This window comes from Cavia porcellus, unplaced genomic scaffold (genome assembly GCF_034190915.1).
Source record: "Cavia porcellus strain 051 isolate PalLab524CR breed Dunkin Hartley unplaced genomic scaffold, mCavPor4.1 scaffold_25, whole genome shotgun sequence".
In the NCBI taxonomy this organism is placed as follows: Eukaryota; Metazoa; Chordata; class Mammalia; order Rodentia; family Caviidae; genus Cavia; species Cavia porcellus.
Genome location: NW_026947508.1, coordinates 27,637,803 through 27,664,951, shown reverse-complemented (window position 1 = coordinate 27,664,951; position 27,149 = coordinate 27,637,803). Strand labels below are relative to the sequence as shown.

General features: G+C 38.2%; 1 protein-coding gene and 1 pseudogene across 6 annotated transcripts in view; one reads left to right on the top strand and one right to left on the bottom strand.

Moving 5' to 3' along the window:
- The window catches only part of Zmym4 (zinc finger MYM-type containing 4), a 163,712-nt gene that overhangs the window by 106,637 nt on the left and 29,926 nt on the right, over nucleotides 1-27,149 (bottom strand). The gene's annotated exons all lie outside the window — the stretch shown is intronic.
- LOC111757210 (dnaJ homolog subfamily A member 1-like) overlaps nucleotides 19,867-27,149 on the top strand; it is a 36,701-nt pseudogene continuing 29,418 nt past the window's right edge.

Here is a 27,149-nt window from a genome sequence, read left to right as displayed (position 1 = left end):
GAAAGTTTTAGGTTCAGTCTTCCAGAATAAAGAAAGAAAGAAAGGGGGCAGAGGGATTATACAGAAAAACAAGAAGGGGGATAGGGAAGAGAACAAAGAGGACCAAGTAACTGATTACTGCTCCGAACAAATGAACCTACAGAAAAAGAAGAAAATCAAGTTGGTGGAACTTTAGAAGATGCTCAATGGCAAAGATTCCAGGATTAAATCTCTTTCTCTCCTAGTTCAAAACCAAACTTGTCTTGCTACCTCTCTCTCCTTTGTTCCCTCTCAAAACAAAAACACGGGCTGGGGATTTAGCTCAGCAGCACAAGCATGAGTTTGATCCTAGGTTCCAAAAAAATAAAAATAAAAATAAAAACAAATGCACACTGCCTCTTGATCATTAATTTCTAGGTCTATTCATAAACAGACACAATAGTATACATAAAGTCCTTTTTTCAACATAGAATATACAGTTTAAAGCCACAGAAAAAATAGATTAGTTATTCAAGGCTGGAAGGATAGGGAAAATTTTATTAATGGATATGTACAACCCTGGACATAATAGTCCCTCCTTATCAGCAGAGGATGTTTTTCAAGACTCCCAATGGATGCCTGAAAATTATGGATAGTACTGAACCCTACTCATACTATGTTTTTTCCCTACACTTATATGCCTATGATAAAATTTCAGTTACAAATTAGGCACAGTAAGGGACTGACAACTACTACTAATAGAACAATTATGCTGCAATGTTATGTGAAAAATGTGGTCTTGAAATCTTTTATTGTAATATAATATTCATCCTTGTGATGAAGTAAGATGAAATAATGTCTGTGTGATGAGATGAATGGTGTAGGCACTATGATGGTTACTAGTAAGTGTTAATTGATTATAAGAACTTCTACCTAATAACCCAAGTGACTATACTGGACAGGTACTGTCGGCATCAATGATATGCTAAGGGAATTATTCACATTGCAGGCAGGACAAAGCACAATGAGAAGATTTCTTCACAGTAGCAGAATGGGAATAGCTTAATATTTAAAAATCATTTATTTCTGGAAATTCCCATTTACTTTAGTTGACTATGAGTAACTGACACTGCAGAATGGGAAGCTGCAGAAAATAAAACCTCAGATAAAGAAAGACAATTGTATACTAAAACACAATGAATGGTACATCAACTGGATGGGATTCATAGTATGTGAATTACACACAACTATTGTAAAAGCACAGAGAAGTACACTTCAATAATATTTAGGTACTAAAAACCTGGGAGGCACTAGTGAAACAATACTAACTACAGATCTGTTATGTGGCCATACACTAGTAATTTTGAAATATATATTCAAATGTGTTAATAAATATGTTTACTACAAAGAAGCCCTTCAAGGGCAATTAGTGCTATAAGCTACACAATCATTTTGATGCAAATCTCTTCATATATTTGAGCTCCTTGAAAAAGCACAGCATCAATGGATAATCTAGTTTTGTCTGTTTTTTTTTTTTTTTTTAAATTGGTATCAGGGATTGAACTCACAACTACATACTTCTAAGCACAGGTGCTTATGCCACTGAGCTAAATCCCCAGCCTTGGAAAATCTAGTTTTGAATTACTTTAGTTTACTTTTATTTAATTCAAATCTGCTAATAAATACTCAGCATTGTGCAAGCAGAGAATACAATAGTGTCTCTGAAATGTTGGGGAAGATTCCAGAATATCTGCTTAGCCCATTCTCTCATTAATTGGATAACAAAAAGCATGTAACACCTAACTTTATGTGATCTCTATTTTACAGCTTTTCTTCCTCTTTGGATGCTAGGAATTGAACTCAGGTTCTCTTCTGTGCTAAGCATACATTACTACTACTGACCTACACCTCAGAACTATCCAATCTGTCCATTTATAAAAGTAGTGAAATAACAGGTTTTAATTTAGCTTAGAAATTAAGTTATACACTTATCCTTCAAGTTTTATGAAGGATTTAATTGCACTTAAAGACCAAAGTGATACTTTTTAAAAATCTGTAATAACTCTTTTGTAGATGTGGTTTCATAGTGTTATGAAACCAGAAAACAAAAACATAGGAATATGGATACTATTTAAAATACCACTTAATTTTTGATCATCAAAATAGCGTCATGAGTTCTATCCAATAGCTTATAAACATGTTAACTACATAAACTTACAAAATGTATCTTTATGGCCAGGCATGGTACCCCATGCCTGTAATTCCAGCCCTTTGGAGGCTAAGGCAGAAGGATCACCGTAAGTCTGAGGCCAGCCTAGGTTACATAGTAAGTTCAAGGCCACCCTAAACTACATAGCAAGACCCTAAATAAATAAGCCTTTGTAAGTCAGCAGAAGCTATCATATCACATTAAGATTATATAGTAATTTCAACTTGTTACTACTTGACAGCAATTTAAAATATTAGCCTTAAATTTCTTCATTCATAAAATATGTATATAAATATAATTACCTTCATAGCTTGTCAGGATGAGTAAAAAGAAAAAAAAACACAAAAAGGATTCTGCATCCTACTCAAAGTATAAGTGCACAGTAAAAGTTAACTAGTATTATTACACTGATAAAAGATATGTTTCCCGGGGCTGGGGATTTAGCTCAGCGGCATAAGTGCCTGCCTTGCAAGCAGGCAGTCATGAGTTCGATCCCTGGCACTGATAAAAAAGGAAAAAGACAAAAAAAAAAAAAAAAAAGATATGTTCCCGACATTTTTAAAACTAGGTTTCATTAAAACATTTCACTTTTTAAAATGTATCTGCTATTTTAAATAAAACAAAAAAATTATAAACAACATTCAGTTCTCTGTATTTCAAAAATTAAATAAACGGAGACAGGAATGCAACACACTTTTACTTACAAAACCAAACCAAGCACAAGGTCCTGAGTTCAACTCTCAATATTTAAAAAAAAAAAAAAAAACCCAGACCAAACATTCAAGTTCCCTAATTTTGGTGGGAGAGGGGGAGGTATATGCTGTGAATTGTGTTATAAACTCAAAAACCCAAAATATACTGTACTTATTACTTAATGTGCTTTTATAACTTGTTCTCTTTGGTAAAGCTTGTGTAATTGCCAGTTAAGTTGCAATCTTGCAACATACCCACCAGGTGACCCCTTCCCTGCCTTCCTGGATCCTGTAACTGCTTGTTCTGCCTCCCTGGTTCTAGCAAAACTAAGTCAAATTACCTTTTATGGAGACCCTGACCCCTCCCCTTGCAGCTTGCTACCTTATAACTCCCTGTATCCCCTGGCTTAGTACGCACTTCCCTGGCTGCTTTTCTGGGACAGTATCGCCAGAGAGCTCAGCTAATAAAGCATTTCCTTTTTAATTTTTGGAGTCTGTCATTTTTCTGCCCATATCATTTGGGGCTCATCCAGGATTCCACCTTTTATGAGATTTCCACCCACCCTGGGCTCTTACTCTTCAGATGACATTGGAATCTTTTGAACAAGGCTTCCTTCTACCAGCAGGTACTTATTACTTTAGTTTTGCTCCGTGATTTTCTCCTTTTCTATGTCCCGGGTCAAGTTTTCAGGCTTATTCCCATTTGGGCGATACGTCGCCAAAATTAGGGTGGGTAACTACCATTTGAGGGAGAAATTAACCTCCACTGGGTGCACCTTACTTGGGGAGTAAAGTTTTCAGGCTTGCTCCTTTCTGGGCAAGACATCACCAAAATCTTGTCTTAGCTCTCATATACTTTCATCTTTTTGTTCTATTCCTGATTTATCTGTTACTGAGAATTGTAATTTGTAAACCACCTCCTAGAGGTTTTTTGTATCAGCTGATTAACTCGAGTTAACTAAATTAGGTGATTTTTGTGGGGCTATTTGGGTTACTCAATCGAAAACTAAAATTGGTTATCTGCCCCTGGGGCAGATCTGTGATCGACTAACAGTAGAGTGGCCACCTGGTAATTTTAACCAGCTCCTGATTGCATTATCGAGGACCTGCTCCAGTCTCTATAAGCCCTTTTTGGGTGACTTTTTTTGTCTTTGTGGCAGGCTTCTGCCACCTTGTCTTTGTAGTGGGCTTGGCCATTCTGTATTCACTCATCGGTACCGTTGTCTTGAGTGTCTACTATTATGGGCCAGATAGCTGCCTCCCCTTTGTCACCCTTGCAACTCATTCTTAATCATTTTAAGAATTTTAGGAATCAAACTACTAGATATGGAGATCCTGTCTACCCTAAGAAACTAAGAACATTCTGCCAACTTCAATGGCCTTCCTTTGGTGGTGGCGTTCACAGAGAACTTTTAACTTACAAGTCTCTCAACAGGTCTGTCAAGTTATTTTCAGACCCCCTCAAAAGCCGGCCATGCACCCTGATCAAGTGGTCTATACCAAAGTTTGGATTGACTTGATCCAGGATCCACCCTCATGGATAAGAAAACTCCTACGGGAAGGACCTGGAGGGGCGCAATTTCCTCTCATAGCAATGATGAAAACTAAGGTGTCACCTCCTCCTGCCATTCTCCTAATGATTCTCCTCCTCTTCCCCAGCCCCCTCCTTACCACCCTGATTTTCCAAGCTCATCAGAACCCTCCCCACGGGCCCCTACCCCTCCCAGTCCACCCTCTCTTGCAGCCATTGTCACCCACCACCCTCCTCTGCACCCAGCCCTGACTTCACTGACCTACCCTCCATTCTACCCCTTCGAGAAGTCCCTCCATTGGACTCTTCTCAGGGATCTTTCTTCACATATGTCCCCTTCTCTACCAGTGATTTATACAATTGGAAATTACAGAAACCAACTTTCTCTAAGGACCCTCAGGCTCTAACATCTTTCCTTGAGACCATTTGTTTCACTCATCGGCTGACCTAAGATGACTGCCAGCAGCTTTTGCAGACTCTCTTCACATCTGAGGAACATGAATGAATTCACATCTTGGTGTGCCAATGTGCCCTTGACACTAACGGGGAATCAACTTCAGATCTAATGAGACTCGATGCTGTTTTCCCTTTGATTCACCCCAACTGGGACCCCAACATGGATGGAGCTAAGGAGGCTCTCGATCAGTATCATCAGACTCTTCTTGTGGCATTCTGAGCTGCCACCTGGAAGCCGACTAATCTATCAAAAGTAACTGAGGTAAGACAATTGGCTTCTGAGTCTCCATTGGCTTTCCTTGAGCGCCTCCTGGAAGCCTATATATATACACCTATAGACCCGGAGGCACCAGAAAATAGATGAGTTATTAATATAGCATTTGTCTCTCAGTCAGCCTCTGATATTAGGCAAAAATTGCAAAAATTAGAGGGTTTTGAAACAATGATGACAGGTCAGTTGATAAGAGATAGCCCAAAAGGTTTTTGACAACAAGGAAGACTCACAAGACAAAAAATTAACAAAGATCTTGGCTATACTAGTGGAAGGACATACTCAAGGCAAAAGAGCAAAGACCAACTAACAAAGATCCCACTAGACAAGAATCAATGTGCACATTGCAAAGAACTGGGCCATTGGAAAAAGGATTGTCCAAAGTTAAAGGCCAAATTGGATAAAGGAGAAATCTCCCCTCGGGTCCTATTGGAAAAAGACTGACAATTTCAGGGTTCATCCACTCCCCCAAGCCCCAGGTAAACTTAATTGTGGGAGGTGGGGGCAACCGGTAAATTTCCTGGTCCATACTGGAGCCAGTTACTCAGTACTGCAGCGCCCTCTTGGGGAGATATCCCAGAAGACTCTAGCCATTCAAGGGGCCACGGGTTACATCCAGCATTACTCATGGACATGAACTAAGATCACCCACTTGGGAAATCAGACGTTAACTTGCTCTTTCCTTATGGTGCCTGAATGTCCTGAGCCCCTGCTTGGCTGGGACCTACTTCATAAGCTCCAGGCGAACATTAGCTTTTCTGGGGGCAATTCCCTTGTTCACCTCAAGGGCACAGCAACTACTGAAGGCTCACCCATAATAAGCTGCCCCATTACTAAAGGATACCTATTGATGGCTGAGCCACTAAAAGTCCCTCAGAGCTTCAGACCAAAGCTCTGGACCTCTTCATGCGTAAGATCCCTGTTGTGTAAGCTGAGACTAACCCTCCTAGACTGGCTATTAACCATGCACCTCTAGTCATAGAACTTTTACCTCATGTGACTCCATCAGGGTGCGCCAATACCTCCTCAGTCTGCAAGCCAGACTGGGGATCTTGAAACATTTAGAAGTTAAAAGAAGCAAATGTTCTAATATCTTGTACTTCAGCCTGCAATATCTCGGCTGCTCCCTATCCAAAAGCCTGGAACTACAGACTATCACCCAGTTCAAGACCTGAAAAAGGTGAACAAGCATGTTGTTACTCTTCACCTCACTGTCCCAAATCCTTATACGCTCTTAAGTCTTTTGCCTCCAGATCAGACTTAGTATTTAGTTTTAGATCTCAAGAATGCCTTCTTCACTCTTCCAATTGTGCCAGTAAGTCAACCTATTTTTGCCTTTGAATGGACAAACCCAGGCATGAAGGGTTTTTGCCAACTGATCTGGACTAGGCTCTCACAGGGGTTCAAAAATGCTACCTTGTTTGACGAGGCTTTAAGCAAGGACCTACAAGAATATCGTGGTGAACACCCTGGAGTCACAGTGTTGCAATATGTTGATGACATCCTGCTGGCAGCCCCTAACTATGAAGATTGCCTACAGGCCACTCAAGATTTGCTACGCACGCTCAGATGCCTGGGATCCTGTGTTTCAGCTAAAAAGGATCAACTATGCACACAAGAGGTGACTTACCTAGGCTATACGCTTATTGAGGGAAATCGCTCACTTTCAAACAAGAGTGTTCAGGCCATCCTCCAAATTCCTAAACCTCAAACTAAAAGGCAGATTAGGCTATTGCTGCCTCTGGATAGTGGACTTTGCTAAGTTGGCACAACCCCTCCACAATGCAACTGGGGGAACCCCTTCTGACCCACCAGTTGGGACCGAGAAGGAAAGCCAAGCATTCCAAAAATTAAAATTGGCCCTTGCCCAAGCCCCAGTGGTGGCATTGCCAGATATGACCAAACCCTTCCTGCTGTTCATTGCAGAACAGTACAGGATAGCAAAGGGGGTACTAACTCAGATGCTGGGACCATGGTGCCGCCCAGTTGTTATCTCTCAAAAAGGCTGGACTCAGTTTCTTTGGGCTGGCCGAATTGCCCTCGAGCCATCACAGCCACTGCCTTGATAGCAAAAGAGGCCAATAAATTAACCTTTGGACAGAAACTCCAAGTTGTGGCACCTCATACAATTGAAACCCTCCTCAGGGCCCCACACAACAGATGGCTCTCAAACTCAAGGACTGTACAGTACCAGGCCCTCTGGCTTAACTCTGACCTTATTGAATTCAAGGAGACTACCATCTTAAACACAGCAATTCTGCTGCCAGATGATGACCCACAGGTCCCCATCCATGATTGCATGGGCTTGCTCTCTACCACTGCCAGTCTTTGTCAAGATCTTACTGATCTTCCATTAAAGAACCCAGATGTTGAATATTTCACCGATGGTAGCAGCTTCCTTTTTGAAGGTAAATGGGTGGCAGTGGCAGCCATAATCACTAAAACACAAATAATTTGGGCCCAACCCCTGGATCAAGGCAGCTCCACTGAAAGGGCCGAACTCATTGCCCTCCTGGAGGCCCTAAAACTGGCTAAGGATATAAGGGCAACTATCTACACAGCCATTACGCTTTTGCTACCATTCATATACATGGGGCAATCTACCAAGAGAGGGGGCTCCTAACCTCTACTGGTTCAAAGATTAAGAACACTACTTTTATCCTGCACTTGTTAACTGCTATTTGTCTCCCCATATCTATAGCAGTGGTGCATTGCAGGGGCCATCAAATGGGAAAAGATCCAATCTTGATAGGAAACATACTCGCTGACAGGATTGCTCAAGAGGCAGCTCTAACGTCATCTGTAGAGCCTACCGCTCATTTGCTGCCAGTTCTGCCACCCCCTTGTTTGCCCCAATTGGTGTATTGCAAGTCATATCAAGAACTAGCTAGACAACTGAGAACAAAATAAGAGCCCCAGAAAATTGGTTCCAATTGCCAGACAGAGGAATTTTAATACCCCCTGCCCCGGGAAGGGACTTGATTCTTCAAATCCACCAGGCCTCACACCTAGGGAGCTCAAAATTAGCAGAGCTGCTTCAGAACAGGTACTTCATTCCTAAACTGATTCAACTGGCTAAGGAAGTCAGTCAGAGATGCCCACAATGTCTACAAGTAAATACCAAAGCCACCACTATCTCAGAAGGAATTCTATACTGGGGAACCTTTCCAGGAGAACACTGGGGAGTTGATTTCATAAACATGGGAAAACCAGGATTACATGGACATAAGTATTTGCTGGTTTTAATGGACACTTTCACCAGATGGACTGAAGGACACCCAATGAAGCCAAATCAGCCTCAATTGTTGTTGAAAAGCTTTTATATGAAATAATTCCTAGATTTGGCCTTCCTTTATTTATGGGATCAACAATGACCTGGCTTTCATTGCTTCCATCACTAATAAAGTTGCTCAGTTATTACATATTGAGTGGAAATTTCACTGTGCCTACCATCCCCAAAGTTTAGGTCAAATTGAAAGGATGAACCAAACTCTAAAAGAAACACTTAGCAAACTGATTTTAGAGCCTGGTGAAAACTGGATGAGTCTCCTTCCTTTTGCCCTTCTGCGCACGTGTTGTACTCCATATATAAATGGAATAACTCTTTTAAGGCAGTCTATGGGAAACCACCGCCCCTTGTCCGCTGCCTTGATAGTATTCATTTGGCAGAGACTGCTAACCACAGTTTAAGTCCCTACAGGCTCTTCAACCTGTGCTGAATTTTACCCAACTATTCCGAGACCACCAAGCCAAGCCACGCACACCAGAGATGCCTCTAGCCGCAAGCCCAGGAGTTCAAGTGCTGCTTAAATGCGGTTCTTGCAAATATTCCCTTGAACCATGTTGGACTGGGCCATAAACCATTTTTCTCAGCACTCCCATGGCTGTCAAGGTGGCTGGAAAACCCACCTGGATACATCACTCCCACATCAAGGTCCTCTCTCCGGATACCCAGGATACAGATAAGTGGACTGTTACTCAGACCAAACATCCCCTGAAACTCAAACTGTCAAAATGTTCCTGATAGTGTAGTTTCTCTTACTTGTTGGACAAGGGTTACACTGTCCCTTGAACATGACCCATCCCTTTACACTTGGGAATTAATAAATGCCTTAACAGACTATCTCATAGCTAAAAATACCACTCCCCATGCTGTCCTGGTCACAGACCTATGTAACATCATGGGCTACCAGACCTCCTCAATGAGCTCTGCTTGTTTGAGAATCAGCAATTAATGGGCTTCATCCCAAAATAGAAGCACTTCTGAGGATCTCTACAACTGCATAGTTCCAAGGAACAATCACATCTACAGAACATACAGTTTTATGTTTGTCCCTGGGGAACAGTCATCTGGAACCCCTTGCCATAATGAACTCTGCAAGGGATACAGTCAATTTTATTGTAACTACTGGGGATGTGAGTCCATCTCTCTATAGGGAAGTAACGATCCTTTCATTGATCTCAAAAGATCCTCATAACCAAACTAGGGTTCCCAAAATCGTAACCTCCTTAAGTTTAGCTTTAAACAAGTCCACCATTACTCATGGCAAGGGGAAAAAACTTGGGCATTCGACTTTATGTATCTGGATATGACCCAGGAACAATCTTCCATATTAATAGAAAGCGGGCCACTGATCACCCTACAAGGGCCAGCTATTGGGCTGCTGGCCCCATCTGCCCCCGCCCAAGAAAATCCCAATCTGCCTCCTACTGCTACCTCTACAACCAGGCTAAAAACTCCTTCACTGCCACAAACCTCTCATTCAGCCTATCTCTGACCTATATAGCCCTTAGATATAATGTTCCAATACCTCAACCACAGCAGTCCTAATCTCACCCAAGATTGCTGGCTATGTTTAGACCCGAAACCACCCTTTTACATAGGGGTGGCTCTACAAGCATCCATTGGTTCAAATGTCTCTTTCCAGATCCAGAACTCCTCTAACTTGGACTCTAACTCCCTATGTTGGTGGGGACAAAAACCTATCCTAACTCTAGGGAATATTCAAGGAAATGGAACTTGCATCGGATCTGCTGCTTATGACCTCAACTCCAGCCTGTACCGCGATCTCTGCCTTAACCCTATTGTGGTAACGAATGTTTCATATTCACCAAGCCAAAATTTAAAGGCTCCCAAAGCATCATGGTTTGCTTGTACCTCAGAATTAACTCCTTGTGTCATGTTAGATGTCTTTACTAGACAGACTGAGTTACACATTTTGGTCCATGTGTTCCCTCAAGTTTACTGTTATTCAGGTACAAGTAGACAAGGTAAATCTTGAATCAGACCTTTTTTGGTAACCTCGAGCAGCTCCTGTTTTAATCCCTCATGGGGTTGGGTCTGTCCGGAGCTACAGCTTTAGGGACTGCAAGTTTAATAGTTGGTGACAGAAATTACCATGAATTGAATGCTCTCATAAAGATCTAGCACATTTGGAAAATTCAGAATCAAAACTAGAGGGGTCACTAGGCTCTTTAGCTGAAATGGTCCTCCAAAATTGTAGAGGCCTAGATTTGTTGTTTATGAAAGAAGGTAGCCTATGCGTAGCATAAGGAGAGGCCTGCTGTTTCTATACCAATCACTCTGGAATCATACGAGACAGTATGAACAAGCTTAGGAAAAGACTCCATGAACAAGAGCAACAGTGACAACATGACCAGAATTGGTTTCAAAACCTGTTCTCACTGCCCCTGACTGTCCACCTTACTTTCAGCTCCAATAGGACCATTTGTTTTCTTCTAACTCGCTTTAACCATCAGGCAATGTATTATAAAGTGCCTTCTAAATCACATCCAGGACTGATTTCAAGCTGTTAAAATGCTTATAGTTAGACAAGAAGGACACAACCCATTACCCACATATGATTATACTCTAGATTCAGAGATTTGACTCAATGACCAAAAGCAGTGCGGAAATGTTATTAGCTCAAAAACCCAAAATGTACTTATTACTTAATGTGGCTTTATAACTTGTTTTCTTTCTGTAAAGCTTGTGTAATTGCCAGTTAAGTTGCAATCTTGCAACATACCCACCAGGTGACCCCTTCCCTGCCTCCCAGGTTCCTGTAACTGCTTGTTTCGGCCTCCCTGGTTCCTGCAAAACTAAGCCAAATTACCTTTTATGGAGACCCTGACCCCTCCCCTTGCGGCTTGTTACTTTATAACTCCCTGCATCCCCTGGTTCAGTGCGCACTTCCCTGGCTGCTTTTCTGGGACAGTATCACCAGTGAGCTCAGCTAATAAAGCACTTCCTTTTTAATTTCTAAAGTCTTGTTGTTTTTCTGCTCATATGAAATTGCTAAACATAACACACACTAGCTGCTCCCCTCAAAAAAAAAAAAAAAAAATCACAATTAGACATTCACTGACTCAGGCTGGAGATTTAGCTCAGTGGCATAAGTGCCTGCTTGGCAAATGTGAGGTTATGAGTTCGATCCCCGATATCCAAAAAAAAAGAAAGAAATTCACTGACTCCTGGAAAAACATGTTTCCTCTTCTGTTCTCCACACAAACACACTGACCCTTTGTGAACTCTTAGACATGATGATGAACAACAGTCTCAAACTGCTTGTATTAACTTTAACAATTAGACTTCACCATTGGTAAACTTATTCAATGATAAATCAGTAAAATAGTTTGGGAAGTCATGTTATGTTCCAATGGTTAAGCAAAGACTGAAAACATAAAAGATGCTTTATTTTTGTTCCCTTTCTCATTTTAGTTAGTGGCAGCCCCAAACATCCCAAGGGTAGAGGCAAGAATCCTAAAAAGTAGGGAGTTTTCCCTCACTCCCTTCAACTACTTAATTTCTAAATAATTTTGTGTTTAAAATACATCTTTTTTTTAATAAAGGACTTTATTTAAAAAGGGGGAAAAAAGCAAAACAGAAAAAAAGGTAGAATACAGAATTTCAAAAAAAATAGTAAGAAATCACTAATTGATAGATTACATATTGTCATCTTAGAAGTCGCTGTTCAAGTTACAAAATTAAACCATACAAAGTGGACATTTAAACAGTGAGACTGCAAACAGTTCCATTCAATGATCCAACAAAAACTTAGTAATATGGTTATCTGTTTTACACACTTAAACATATATGCGGTTATATACTTTACAGCACTTTCTTTTCTTCTCTTTTTTATAATAATAATTACACATTTTAGGTTTTATTACTCCTACAGTTCTTATTTTGTTTGAAGAGAATAACACCAAATGTGACAAAGCAAAATGGAGTCAGTTAAAACAAGAATAAACATAGTAAATGATGTAAAAATAAAATACAAGGTGATCAACAATGGCTACTATAATGCCTCTGCTCTCTTCAAAAGAATTGCCCATATCGTAAAGAGGATAAGATTAAACATACCAAAACAGAACAAAGCAGATCATAAGGAAACAATTTTAAGAAACACTGATTTCAAAGCAAGTCCACTGGAGATCTTCATTGTATGCCTTATTGTCTCTAGTTTTCTTCCAAATAGTTGTTCCCATCTTCACACAGTGAATACATACTGAACATTATAGAACTAATCTGATCATAACCGGATGATGAACGCTTTTTAGGTCTTCAAGACCTGACACTGGGGAAGTCAATAGTGACTGCCATAATGTCCCTCATTCTCTTCATTGCAGCTGTCCTTGTCTTTACGTACACTGAAAGTGAACATAAGAGACTAAACTAGTATCACTCTGAACAGTGAATAATAGTTTTGCTAGATTTTATATCATAATGCCACAGAATTAGCACTGGGTTTCTTAGTGTCACCTCTTCAGAGTATCTGTTTGTTACATCGTGCATTATATAATCTGTTCCTGTAAAATGTTTAGAAATTCTCCCCATGTGTGAATCTATACATGTATATTTATCCTTTCTGTATTACAGGGAAAAACAGATTATAACAAAAACAAAAAAACAGATTCTTAGAAAAACATGAAATGAAAAAGACATAAAATCACATTATGAGGTGATCTACAGTAGTTACTATGCTTTCTCTTGTCATTTTCAATAGAATTGTCCACATCATTAGACATATAATAATTGAACATAGCATTACATAGCTATTTTAATAAAAACGCAACTTTGGAGACATTGTAGGACTTCAAAAGCAGTTAACAATCAAACCAGAATGGGTATGTTATCACATCTTGTCATCTTCAGAGTGTTGCCTCTACTCTTAGACTCGATATTATCAAGCATACCAAAATTGAATACAATCAGTCAAGGCAAAAGAGCAGTTTGACAAACCAGCTTCAAATAATATCAGTCATCGTAAGACAGTGTAAGTAATACAGGGCTTCAGTTTAAGTTAATAGAAAATTATAGATAGTTACTGTGGTATAGCTTGCTATTTTGGGGACAGCTATCTGTGCCCTCAAATCTAGTATGAGTAGACTGACCTGAACAAGATAAAATCAAACTAAGCAGAGCGGTAAGATTACTGTGGCTTTTAAATCCTGATACACTATTAACAATGTCCTTTGCCTTCCTTTTTTAGGCAATTCCTCACCATTCCCTTTCTCAGGATGCTTTGTATATTTTGGGTTCCACTAACTCCTTTAGTTTTTAGATTAAGGGGGCAACTGGTTATCTATCTGAATGGTGCTGAACCTTTTTACCTCCAAGCTTGATCTTGAGCTGTACTCTTTTACTTACTAAAGCCACAAGGTTTTCTTTCCTTCTAGCTTTGTAGTTCTACACTGCACAAGTGTCATAACTTTCCAATCTATCTGTGGCTACTGGACGAGTTGTCCCTATTTCTCTCTGGTTCCCTGTCACTTACAGCTTCGTTTTCTCATCTTTGACTTTCAGTTTATTAACCTTCTTTCAGATTGAGTATATTTCCTATTCAGAGCATCTCGATGGATCCTGCCTCCTAATCTACTCCGCCTGTATTTCCTTTTGTTAGTGTATCTAGGCTATCTATGTTAAAATTATAGCCCACCTTCTCTGCCTCAACTCTATTATATTTTTCTGCTATTATTTGTCCATTTTTCTCCGTCATTCCACTGTCCTTCTTGTTCATTGAGGCCTCTCTGCCACTGTTGCTGGAATCCTGGTTTGTTTGTTTGTTTGTTTGTTTTCCTCTCTCTCTCTCTAGAATATCCTTCAGTATTTTCTGTAGGGTTGAGTTGGTGGCCATGAACTCCCACAGTTCCTCTTTGTCTTGGAAAAATCTTGTTTTTCCATTAATTTTGAGAGAGAGATTTTCAGAGTACATTAATCTTGGGTGGAGGTTATTTTCTTTCAGGGCTTGGACTATTTCCCCCCAGGCTCTTCTCTATTTAATAGTTTGTGTTGATAATTCTGTTGTTATTTTGATGATTTGTCCTTTGTAGGTGATCTGCTTTTCTCTGGCTGCTTTTAATATTTTGTTCTTGTAGTGGATTTCTGGAATCTTGATTATTATATATCTGGGTGTAGATCTGTTTTGGTTGTAGTTGGCTAGAGTTCTGTATGCCTCATTTATTTGGATATCATTTCTTCTTCCTATGCTTGGGAAGTTTTCCTTAATTATTTCTTGAATAGTCTTTGTAATTTGTGGTAACTTTTTTTTACATTTTTTATTCTTAAGTTATAGATCCTCTTGTCATCTTCTAGCCTTTGAACTGTTATTTCTTGGTTCCTTGTTATTTTTAATAGGTCTTTTCTTTCACGATCACACATTGTAAATCTCCCTTCAAGTTTCAAAAGGGTAACTTTTGTTTCCTGGTAGTCTCTTTGGATCTGTTTCATGTATTCTAGATTTTGTTTATATTCTTCACCAAAGGTTTCTCTTCCTTTATCTGGGTTCCTTCCTTCTTTCCTCTGTGTTTTCTTGAGAGGGGCTTAGCATTTTTTTAATTAACCTTTTTATTTCTTGTCTTACTTGGGTTAGAATTTCAGTTTTAAGTTCATCTATGAAGTCACGAATGTATTTCTTTATGTCTGCTGATGTTGTGGCTAACATTGCATGATTGCTGCACTGGTTCTCTTCTGTATTTACCTCTCCTGGGCTTAATCTTCCCAGGGTCAGTGGCTGGAGGTTTCCTCTTATCTTTTGCTCTTGTCATGTTTCTGGTTTCTTTCAGACAGGTGTGTAGAGGAGGTCTCAGGCAATCTCTGTATTACTTACAGTTTTTCTAAAGCCTGCTGGTTGGGGGCTTACTGCTCTCTCCAGTTTGCTGATATCTGAGGCGGCACAGGGATGCTGCAGGTTGGTCCCTCCCATCTGAGGCATTCAAACTGCAAGTGCCTTCAGCACTTCACCCTATACTTTTGCGGATATCACAGGATCGGAACAATTTCATCCCTGGCTACTGCTTCCTGACCAGTAGTGTGGTTCAGCCCAAGCTACTCCCATCAAGTCCTCTCTGGGCCAGGGGCAGATGACTGACACCACCGCGGCACTAGGCTCTGCCCTACTCCAAGATGTCTTCCAGTCAGCCTCCCACACTGCAGGACCCAATTTCCAGCACTCACCGAGAGCCAATAAAGCTCTCTACCTTGGCTCTACTCACACTGGGCCACGTCCTCCGCCAAGGGCCCAGGACTCACCCACTTCCGTTATCAGCAGCCACAGCTTCGGCACGACCTTGAATCATTCAACTCCACAGTACTGCCAGCACAGCGCGGAATGGTTCTCAGTAACCATGTTAGGCTTCAGCCCTCCACGCATGCTTTTCCTTCCTCTTCCTCATTTTATTTTTCTTTTGGTTTCCTCCTAGGTTAGTGAGAATCATTCTCCAATCGTCTGGCCCTCTCCATGTTGTAAGATTCTAGCATCTGGGCTGTTTTCTCCAGAGAGGTTCTCTATCTAGTTCCTAGCATTTTTGCTGGCTGCCATTTTTTTTTCCTCCATCCCACCTTTTTCCTCCTTAACAGCTTTTGATCTTGGGTAAAAGTTCAAAGTCTCAGTTACTTTAGTTATCTCATATACAGAATAAAGGTAAAGCAATCATCCGTTATCTATAGAGATGCTTTACAAGACCCCCAGTGAATACCTGAAACCTCAGATAGTAACCTAAAATACATCTTTTACACTCCATTCCTTCTACTTACATTTGTAGCTTTTAGAAATGTTTTGAGTCTATACTCTATGGCAGATACTATGGAATACAAGATGAACAGAAAACTGACCCCAAACCTTATTTGCATATGGAAAATACCTATCAAATACAAGCTAAATAAATGACTATGTTATGATATAAACACTCTGCAAATATGGAACTCCGTAATATGGAATGAAGAGAAACCCAGCCAAATGGATACAAAGGTCAGAGAAAGTAAAACACTTTTCCTTCACTTAAGAAATGAACATAAGTAGGAATAAAAAAGGTATCTTGGATTCTTCTCTTTATACAGAAATCTACTTCAAATTTTTTTAGTGGCTTCATAGATTTATGGTACATTTTAATGGACATTTAAATTGCTTCAATGCCTTTTTTTATAAACACGACATGGTAGCTGTCTTCCTATAAATTAGCTTATATATACAAGTATAAATTTCAAGTATTACAGAATTAATTTCTAGAAAATGAATCAGACATAATACCAGCATTTAGAAAGCTAATACAGTAGGATTGCCAAGAGTTCAGGCTACATGGTAAGTTCAAGGTCAGCCTAGACTGCATAGTGATACTGTCTCAAAAGAGAAAAATGTAATTAGTAAGTTAAAGGACACAGACACTTAAAATTTTTTATATATGTTACCAAGCTGCACAATAAAAAAAACTCAATCAATACAATGTTCAGTTAGCTTTTTTTTTTTTTTTTTTTTTGAGACAGGGTCTTGCTATGTAGTTCAGACTGACCTTGAACTTTGTTTGGAGCTGAGGAAGACCTTGAACTCATATTGATCCTCCTGCCTGGGCCTCCCAAGTGCTGAGATTGACATGCATGTGACACCATACCTGGCCAGCTTGTGATCTCTGACTCCAAATAACAAATACTACAACTACCACAAAATAACAATCCACAGAAATCTCTGAAATTATATTTTGAAAAAATGAAGGGACAACTAATGTCTAGATTCTTCAAAGCATCTAAGGGATAATGACAAAGACAAAGATTAGTCAGCCTGCAAATATACTATTAGCTATAAGTGGGCTCTGAAAACGGGAACCTCTGAACAAGCAGTTCTATATATGTGGTTCTCACAAGCAAAGTCAAAACTGTTTTCACAGTAATAGTAACATATTATTTAAATTTTTCATAGTGTTGACACTGACATTTGCACAAATAGTACGAGAGCAATGTGGGTAAAACTACCAGCCTCTTTGACAGTGGGTGTCACCAAATGACTAATAGTCATCATATTCATCACAGTCAGACATCTGCTATACAGTAAACAACAATATGGGGAAAGAGTTTGCTGCAATTTTGCCCTGTGAAATTTTTATTTATATTAAAAGTCAAAATTTTTCAAAATTGTATACCTAAACTTCATGAAATAAAAAAGCATAACAAAGCCAAGCAAAGTATATAAAAGCCTAATAAATTCATATTATTTCTCTATGAAAACAATGGAAAAAGCAAATGCTAATAATAATAACCCAAGTCCCTAGTTCGGAATATTAATGGCTGTCAGGTATATACAATATGTATATGTATATATAAGAGAGAAGTATTTAAAGACTTATAAATTTAAGAGGAAAAAAGGTTGTAGGATCAAGAATCATTAAGGACTTAATGTAAAAATAAAAGCAAGCCCTGTCGGTCAACTTAACTATAACTAAAACATTCAATCCTTTAGTGATATCTTATTAACTTTTTTCATAATAAAAAAGACATTTCCAAAATCTAAATTCCTCATGTTTTTCCAAAGCCACAAATAATGTGATTATACATAATTTTCTTTTTTTTGAAACAGGGTCTTGACCGGTAGTTCAGGCTAGTCTTGAATTCACTAGGTAGACCAAGCTGACCTTGAACTTGCAGCTATCCTGCCTCAGACTCTGAAATGCTGGGATGACAGATGTGAATCACAATGACCAATCTATGTAATTATATATAATTTGATATATGAAACAAAGTAATATAGGAAGAGAACAGAAGGATCAAATTCAAAAGTGTCACACAAGTTTTGATTTTTTGTTTTCTATGAGTTTTTGTTTTTGTTTTTTGACACAGGGTCTAACTAGGACATTAAGCTACATAGGATGCACTCAAACCTGTGATCTTCTGCCTCAGCCTTCCAGAAAGCTACGATTACAGGCGAGAGCCACCATACTCACTACAAAAAGTAATGTTCATACATGAAAGTCATGTAGTTATACATATGTTCTGTATTTGTTACTTATTTTCTGTTTCTGTTACTGTATTTGTTACTTATTTTCTAGTGTAATGTTATATCTTGTAGATTAACAAACAAGAAACTAATAAAAATATCTTAAGATGTATAAAAGCTCAGCATTTCTGGATCATCATTTTATACAACAGTTTTTTTCTGAATAAACATTTAACTGAGGGTATACATGAAACCCTTGTCCAAAGGTAATGTATATGTATAAACTATATTACTCTCAACAGTATGATACAAGCCAAAAAATAATCTTAGTAAACTGCTTTCTCCAAGCTATAAAAACTAGATGTACTCAATCCCATGTCTCTAAAACTCTTTAGCTTTGAAATGCCTATACATGCTGCTTTGGAATCACATTTGAAGACAAAGCTAGCTTTTTAAGGGATAGGAGTAAGGAAGATGCCGGAGATTGAACCCAGGAACTTGCATAAGCACTTCAACAGTGAGCTGTATCACCCAATTAGTACCACTCAGTTTCTCAATAACTTTACCTGTACCTCCTTAAGTGCTAGGGATATAAGCCAGCAGTAAAGTATTCACTTAGCATGTACAAGGTCATGGATTAAATCCCCAGCATTAATAAACAAATAGAACCTCCTTAAGCCACGATTACATATCAATGCAATTATAAAGATTAACTACGTACTATATATATATATATATATATATATACACACACACACACACACACACACACATATATATATAAGAATTGTTACATAGCTCAATCAAACTATTGTATAATAGTCAAACATTTTAAATAATCCTGTTACTCTGACTGGTAGAAAATAACATTTATGGCTGTGATTAAGAGCATATATATATATATATATATATATTTCAATATAATTTTTTAAAATCAGCAACTAGTAATACAGATTTTAATTTTCAACAATATATATCCTTTATGAATCTCCTAAACTCTAAAACTATCACTGCAAACAAAAATGAGACCAACCAAAATAAAAATTACCAAAAGGTCCCTTTGAAAGGAAATGGTTAATTTTTAAAAATTTTAGTGTATTAGTACATGTGCACAGTACATGCTTATATTCCTTGTAGAAAGTTGGTATATACAGTCAACACATATTAATTCCTTTTTTCATCACCTTTCTCTTCCCTCCCTTCCCCCTTCCCATCCCTTAATCCCATGCCTTTTTTTTGGTCATGCCAACATAACGTTGGCATAATTTCTTGTGTAGAGTTGGTACATGTGCATAATTTTAAAATGAACAAGCTGGGAATGGTAGTACAAGCCTGTAATCCCAACACTCAGGAGGCTGAGGCAAAACGATCACTGCAAGTTTGAGGCTAGCCTGGGCTATACATAGCAAAACCTTGTCTCAAAACAAGGAACTTTTCAGAATGTGCTGAGAGGTGGAGGAGCAATGGCTGCTCAACCCGCGCACAGCTACGCACTACTTCCAGCTTCCCCTATTCTGGTTTAGCCAGCTCACTGCCTGTAGAAAATGGTGAAAGAAATCACTTATTACAATGTTTTGGGATCAAACCAATAGCTACTCAAGAAGGATTGAAAAAAGTTTATAGAAAATTGGCTTTGAAGTATCACTCTGATAAGGATCCAAATAAAGGAGAAAAGTTTAAACAGATTTCTCAAGTTTATGAAGTTTCCTCTGATGCCAGTAAAAGGGAATTATATGACAAAGGAGGAGAACAGGCAATTAAGGAGAGTGGAGCTGGTGGCAGTTCTGAATTCCCCATGGATATCTTTGATATGTTTTTTGGAGGAGGCGGAAGGATGCAGAGACAAAGGAGAGGTAAAAATGTGATGCATCAGCTCTTAGTTACCTTAGAAGATTTACATAATGATGCCACAAGGAAACAGGCTCTGCAAATAAATGTGATTTGTGATAAATATGAAGGCCAAGGTGGTAAGAAAGGAGCTGTGAAGTGCTTTCCCAACTACCGAGGTACTGGAATGCAAATAAGAATTCATTAGATAGGACATGGAATGGTTCAGCAAATTCAGCCTGTGTTAAATGGAGTACCAGGGCTATGGGGAATGCATCAGCCCTAAAGATAGATGTAAAAGCTGCAATGGAAGGAAGATAGAGAAAAGAAGATTTTGGAAGCTTATATTGAAAAAAGACATGAAAAATGACCAGAAGACAACATTCCATAGTAAAGGAAACCCAGAGCAAGAACTCGAGCCAGGAGATTTTATCATTGTGTTAGATCAGAAGGACTATTTTCACTCGACAAGGAGACCTTTTCATGTGTATGGATATACAGCTGACTGAAGTACTGTGTGGCTTCCAAAAGCCAATATCCACTCTTGATAAACGAAGCATAGTCATCACCAGGTCAAACTGTCAAGCATGGAAACATCAAGTGTGTACTAAAGGAAGGCCTGCCATATTACAGACCACATGAAAAGGGTCATCTGATCACCGAATTTAAGATAAATTTCCCTGAAAATGGCTTTCTCTCCCCTGATAAACTCTCTCAGATAGAAAACTCTTATCTGAGAGGAAGCAGAAGAGACTAATAAAATGAATCAAATAGAACTGGTGGACTTTGATCCAAATCAGGAAAGATGGTACCATTATAATAGAGACTCCTATAAGAATGACAAGCAGCCCAGAGGTGGTGTGTCAGATCTCTTAACGGGGCCAGTAAGTAATACTCACAGCTGGTATTTAGTGCAGTACTGAATGCATAAAGAACTATGCTGCTCACTACTTGCTATTGTTTTTCTTTCAATATTCAATTACAGTTGTTTTAAAAGTTAAATGAATAAATGCAAATATGAAACAAAAAAGTTGTTTTAAAAATTAAATGTAGAATAAATGCAAATACAAAACAAAAAAGAACAAAATAAAAAACAGGTAATAGGAAGCAGGGAGATAGACCGTTCTCAAAGGAAAAGGGGATCAAGAGAAAAAGGGAGGGAAAATACAGGGAGGGACTAAGGCATGAAAACAATTTATTAATATGTATTATATTACAGAATTCTATGCAGACTTTAAAAACAATAAGGTATAAAGTTCTGAAGATGAAATAGTGGTTGTGATATCACAGTGTCAGCATACTTAATGCTACAGAACTATACACTCAAAAATAGTTAAAAGACCAGGCATAATGGTGCATCTGTGTAATTTCAGCATTTGAGAGATTGAGGCAGGAGAATCACAGTAAATTTGAGACCAGCCTGGATTATTATGTGAGTTCAAAGCCAGCCTGTTTCAAAAAAACCAAAAAAAAAAAAAAAAAAAAAAAAAGAAAGAAAGAAAGAAAAACAGTTAAAGGACAGATTTTATAATTTGTATACTTTGCCTCAGACAAAAAAGAAAATATTAATATGTACAATATTTATAGAATCAATTCCAGGAGAGTAGAAGGACTGCAATGTAGAAAAATATTTGAAATAATAACTGTAAACCTCCCACATTTAACAAAAGATGTATCTCTACAGATTTAAGAAGTTAAGCAAACCCAAATAAAATACCCACAAAGATATCTATACTGAAATACCCATAAACTATTGAGACCTAAAGCAGAACAAAAACAAAACCTTTGTAACAGGGAAAAATAACTTTTACTTATAGTGAAGATTTTGTATCAGAAACTGCGGATACCAAAGAAAAGTGAAAGAACATATTTAAAGTGCTGAAAAACTGTTAACCTACAAATGTATGTATGATAAAAACACCATTAGAAATAACAATGATACATAGTCATTTTCTGATGAAGTGAAAGTATTCATGATCACCAGACTTCCTCTAAAAGAATCCCTAAAAAAAGATTCTTCACACAAAAGTAAATTGATACTGAAAGAAAATTTGGAACATCAACACTGAAGAAACAGCCCTCAGAAGAATTTTAAGTTTAAGGTCAGCCTGATCTACATAGAACATTCAAAGACAAAACTGAGTACTTAATAAGACACAAAAAAAGAAAAACTATCTGAAAAAGTAATCATAAATATACACTACACTTTTATTTACTGAGTTATTTAACCTGTTTGACAGTTAAATGTGAAATTTATATTATACAATGAGATTTACGATGTATGTTAATGACAATTACAAAATCAAGTATAAGAAAAACCCAAATTCAATTAAAGTAATAAAATATTGTTTTAAAGAAGTTAGTCTCCAAAAAAAAAAATTTTTTTTTATCGGTACCAGGGATCGAACTCACGACCGCCTACTTGCAAGGCAGGTGCTTATGCCGCTGAGCTAATCCCCAGCCCCTCAGCCTCAAGATGTTAATCAAAATATTAAGACAACTTTCACTGTTTTGCTCTGTTGTTTTCTTTTGTTTTATTCTCTTTAAAATAAAAAAAATGTTAAGACATTCTCAAAAAGTCAAAACTACAGCAACAGAGAATTTTACAATGGCTTCTAATGCTTTAAGTGTGAATAGAACCGGGCACAGTTTTGCATATCTATAACCCTAGCTACTCAAGAGGCAGAGGTAGGAGAACCACACGCTTAAGGCTAACATGTGTAAATTAGCAATATCATCTCAAAATAAAAAATAATAAAAGGCTGAGATATAGCTAAGTGGCAATGCACCCCTGAGTTTAATAGCCAGAATCACAAAAGAAGAGAAAACTGGTGAATGGACCATAAGGTATAACATGAGGGAACTTTTTAGGATGACAGAACCACTAGGGATCCTATTTGCAGTAGTGTTTAGAAGAGTCTATTTACCTGTGTCTAAAATTTAATCAAGCCTTGATATAATTTAGTGGCAGAGCATGTACTTTACATATACAAAGTCTTGGTTTTATTCCTCAGCAATTAATTAAAATCTATACAAAGTTGTAGCTCTGTTCATAAACTTAATTCTTTCCACAATTCTTCAACCCTGTGTGCAATTTGGTTGCAATTACAATTGTGGGACAAATTCTGTAACCTGAAATGTATAAATAATTAAGTTTGTAGGGGCTGGGGATTTAGCTCAGTGGCTCAAGCACTTAACCTGGTAAGCACAAAATCATGAGTTTGATCTGATACAAAAAAAAAAAAAAATTAAGTTTACAAACTGAAGTACCACTGCAACTATACTGCATATACTTTTAAGAATTGGGCTGGGGGTTTAGCTCAGCGGCATAAGCACCTGCCTTGCAAGCAGGCGGTCGTGAGTTCGATCCCCGGTACCGATAAAAAATGAAAAAGACAAAAAAAAAAAAAAAAAAAAAGAAGAATTATTAGCCAGGTATGGTGGCACACACCTGTGCCAGGGCTTGGGAGGCTTGGGAGGCTAAGATAAGAGGATTACAAGTTAATGGTTAGCCTGAGCTACATAGCAAGACACTGTCACCAAAAAAAAAAAAAAAAAAAAATATATATATATATATATATATATATATATACTTTATAAATATATATATGTGTGTGTATATAAAAATAAGACATGTTAATAAAAATAGATATTCAAAATAACAATGCACAATCATAAATGCTTAGCAGGTATACTTCATATCTTTTTCAATCTTTCAAGTCATTTACAACAATGCTACCTTTAGGAAATGTTAAAGTCACGAAATGCTTACATTTTGCTCATAAAATTATTTGGAAACTGAATAAATCAGAGCATTACACTGTTTTGAGATCTGAAAGTATAAAGATGGGGGGTTGAGGGCTGAGGATTTAGCTCACCGGCATAAGCACCTGCCTTGTAAGCAGGTAGTTGCGAGTTCGATCCCTGGTACCGATAAAAAGTAAAAAAAATAAAAAAAAAACAACCCAGAGATGGGGGGGGGGGGGTTTGCATGCTTGTAATCCAAGAACTCTGGTAGACTGAGGCAGGAGGATTACAAGTTTGAAATCAGCCCAGGCAATTCAAAAACTTCATGAAACTGTCTTAAAACAATTGTTAAAAGGCTGAGGATGTACCTCAATGCAAAAACCTTGGGTTTAATGCTATACACACACACACACAAATATAAAGGGAAATTACATGGCAGACATCTGCTAATCATATACTGATCCAAAATATAATTACAAGGCTTCTAAACAGTCAGATGAGCCAGGTTGACTGCGAAGTTTCTTTGTATGTGTAACTTTCCCTTTCAGAATATAATCAATAGATATAAGTGATCATCATTACAAAGGCAATTATTGTAACTAATGAAATTCTTTATTGTTTAATTACCTAAGACAATGTTATCTTCTCAAGATAGGCCTAAGAAAATATGTGACACAGTTTCAAAAACAATGCATTTGTTGAACAGATAATACAAATCAATGTATTTATAACTTAAGGAAAGTAGCAGGCTTGGTGGCACATGCCTATAATACTAACAGTTGGGAGACAGGAAGGAAGATCATAGTGAGTTTGAGGCAGCTTGAGCTACATAATGAGTTCAAGGCCAGACTGAAAAACACAGCAAGACTGTGACTCAAAAAACAAACAAACAAAAACTAATAATAATTTATGTATCAAAGAAATAAATTTATAAAGAATAAAGCTTACTGAAATAGGAAATTTTTATACAGACTCCCAACTTGTGAGATATATAACCAAACTTATAAAATGACATGTCAAGAATGCCGTCCCAGCTGGTACAACCATGAAGGGCCCAGGAGGAGGAACAAGCCAATTTGCCCTTCACATGGTGAAGCTGGTGGAATCCATGGTGAGCCTGAGAGGAGTAACAAGAAGCCAATTAGCCCCTCTGAGCCAACCGATACGCAAACTGGGAGACAACACCACCTCTCCTCATCACCTTCGTAAGCAACTGGTTGCTAGCCACTAAGGTACCAAAACAACCTAATTCTTGTACTGTCTGATTGACTTTGCAGGCCTAAGGCTGGTAGTCTGAGCATCTATTAAGAGGATAACAATACATAATATAGCAAATATGGGGATTTCCTTCTGTCTTATTTTTGAAATCCAATATTGTTCTGTTTTGTTCCATTTTATTGTTTTGTTTTATTCAATGTTGTGTTTTGATTGGTTTTATTCTGTTTTGATTTTATTATGTCTAATGCTATGGGCAGCTATTTTGAAGATAACAAGCATTATAGTAGCCATTATTGATTTCCTATTATCCTGTTTTGAAATCCTGTATCACTTTCACTGTTTTGTTTTTATTGGCTTTATTCTGTTTTATTTTGTTCGGTTTTATTCTCTTTAAAATGTGCTTTCACCAAGCAAGCCCTCCCCGTGAATTGGTGACATGTGCAGACTGCTAGGGAAACAGCCAGTGCTAACCTGTGAGTTGGTGCCACTCACAGACTGTGGGGAGAAAAGAACAAGAAATCTACAAGAAGCAAGTTCTCCCTGTGAATCAACACCATGCACAGCTGCTGCGAGGAGCACCAGAGGCCAACTCCTTCCAGCATGCAGGCTGGGAATCAAGAGCCAACCCCCTCAGCCACCTATCGTAAGTGACCGGCTGTCTGGAGAAACAGGCTACAATGATGGCTACTGAGGTGGAATACAATTTAATGCTTGTAGTGTTTAGTGTTTCACTGACTTTGCAGGTCTAAAGCCAGTGGTCTGATCATCTATTCAGAGGATAACAACACACAGTGTAGCACCTACAGGGAATCTCCTTCTGAAGGCGGTAGCCATTGTTGATTCCCTCTTGTTTTGAAGTCCTGTATCATTGGGTTGGGTTTTTCTGTTTTGTTTTATTTATGTCCATGCATCTGACTGCATGGACAGCTATTTCAAAGGTAAGATATATTACTGTAGCCATTTTGGATTTACTATTACCTTGTTCTGAAGTCCTTTACTGCATTTATTGTTCTGTTTTACTTTGTTTGATTTTTACTATGTCTGAGGGTATCTGTAGTTATTGTGAAGACAGCAGGAGCATTATAGTAACCACTGTTGATTTCCTATTGTTTTGAAGTCCTGTGTTACACTGGCTTGTTTTTTTTTTTTTTTTGTTTCTTGTTTTTTTTTTAAGTACAAGAGGTAGTTTATTTTCCTGCTGGAGTTCATAATTTGGAAGAACAGCTTAAGGTAGGTGAAATACACACAGTACTTGTTATCAATGTACTTCTTTAAAAATATCATTGTTGGAGTTTTTCGATGCAATACAGGAGCAGAATATAAAAGTAAAAGTGGCCTTTATTCCAAGAACGTGGAAGAGCCCATAACTGGGAGCAATCTGGGTTTTCCTCTACCGCATATGGGTATGCAGATTATGTAACCTTTTTTGTTGTTGTTTAATTTTATTTTGAAAGTATACAACAGAACAAGACAGAATAAAGCCAACTAAGATCATACAGTGAAATTGGTACAGAACTTCACAGCAGGTTACCAGGATAACAGTAATAGGTATCACAGTATATTTTGTTATCTTTATAATAGTTGTTCAATCACATATGTCAAAATGAGATGAAATATATAACACTATAGAACTTATTGAAACAATATTGACTAGAGCAATACCATTAATCAAAAAAGAGCAAAACAGTAATAAAAATATTTGCCTTCAAAGAGATGGTAGAAGGAAGTCCCCCTTATTTGCTATGGTCAAACTCCCAGGAGACGCTCAGATTTCTGGTTCCCATTTGATAATAGGAGGACAGAAGAAGGAGGACAGGAGAAGTGGGATATTTGACTCTAGGCATCAGTAGGTTCACTATCGCTTAGCAAGGAAGCAGGCTAATTGTTTGATTTCACAGCGTCCTGAGTTCCAACATGGTGTGGATCTCAGGAGCTGCTGCTGGTTCTCCCCCTGGAAGGGCTGCAGTCTGCCAGACCATTACCACTTACCAGGGAGAGGAGGTGCTTGCTTTGCTTGCCATACACTGGCTTGTTT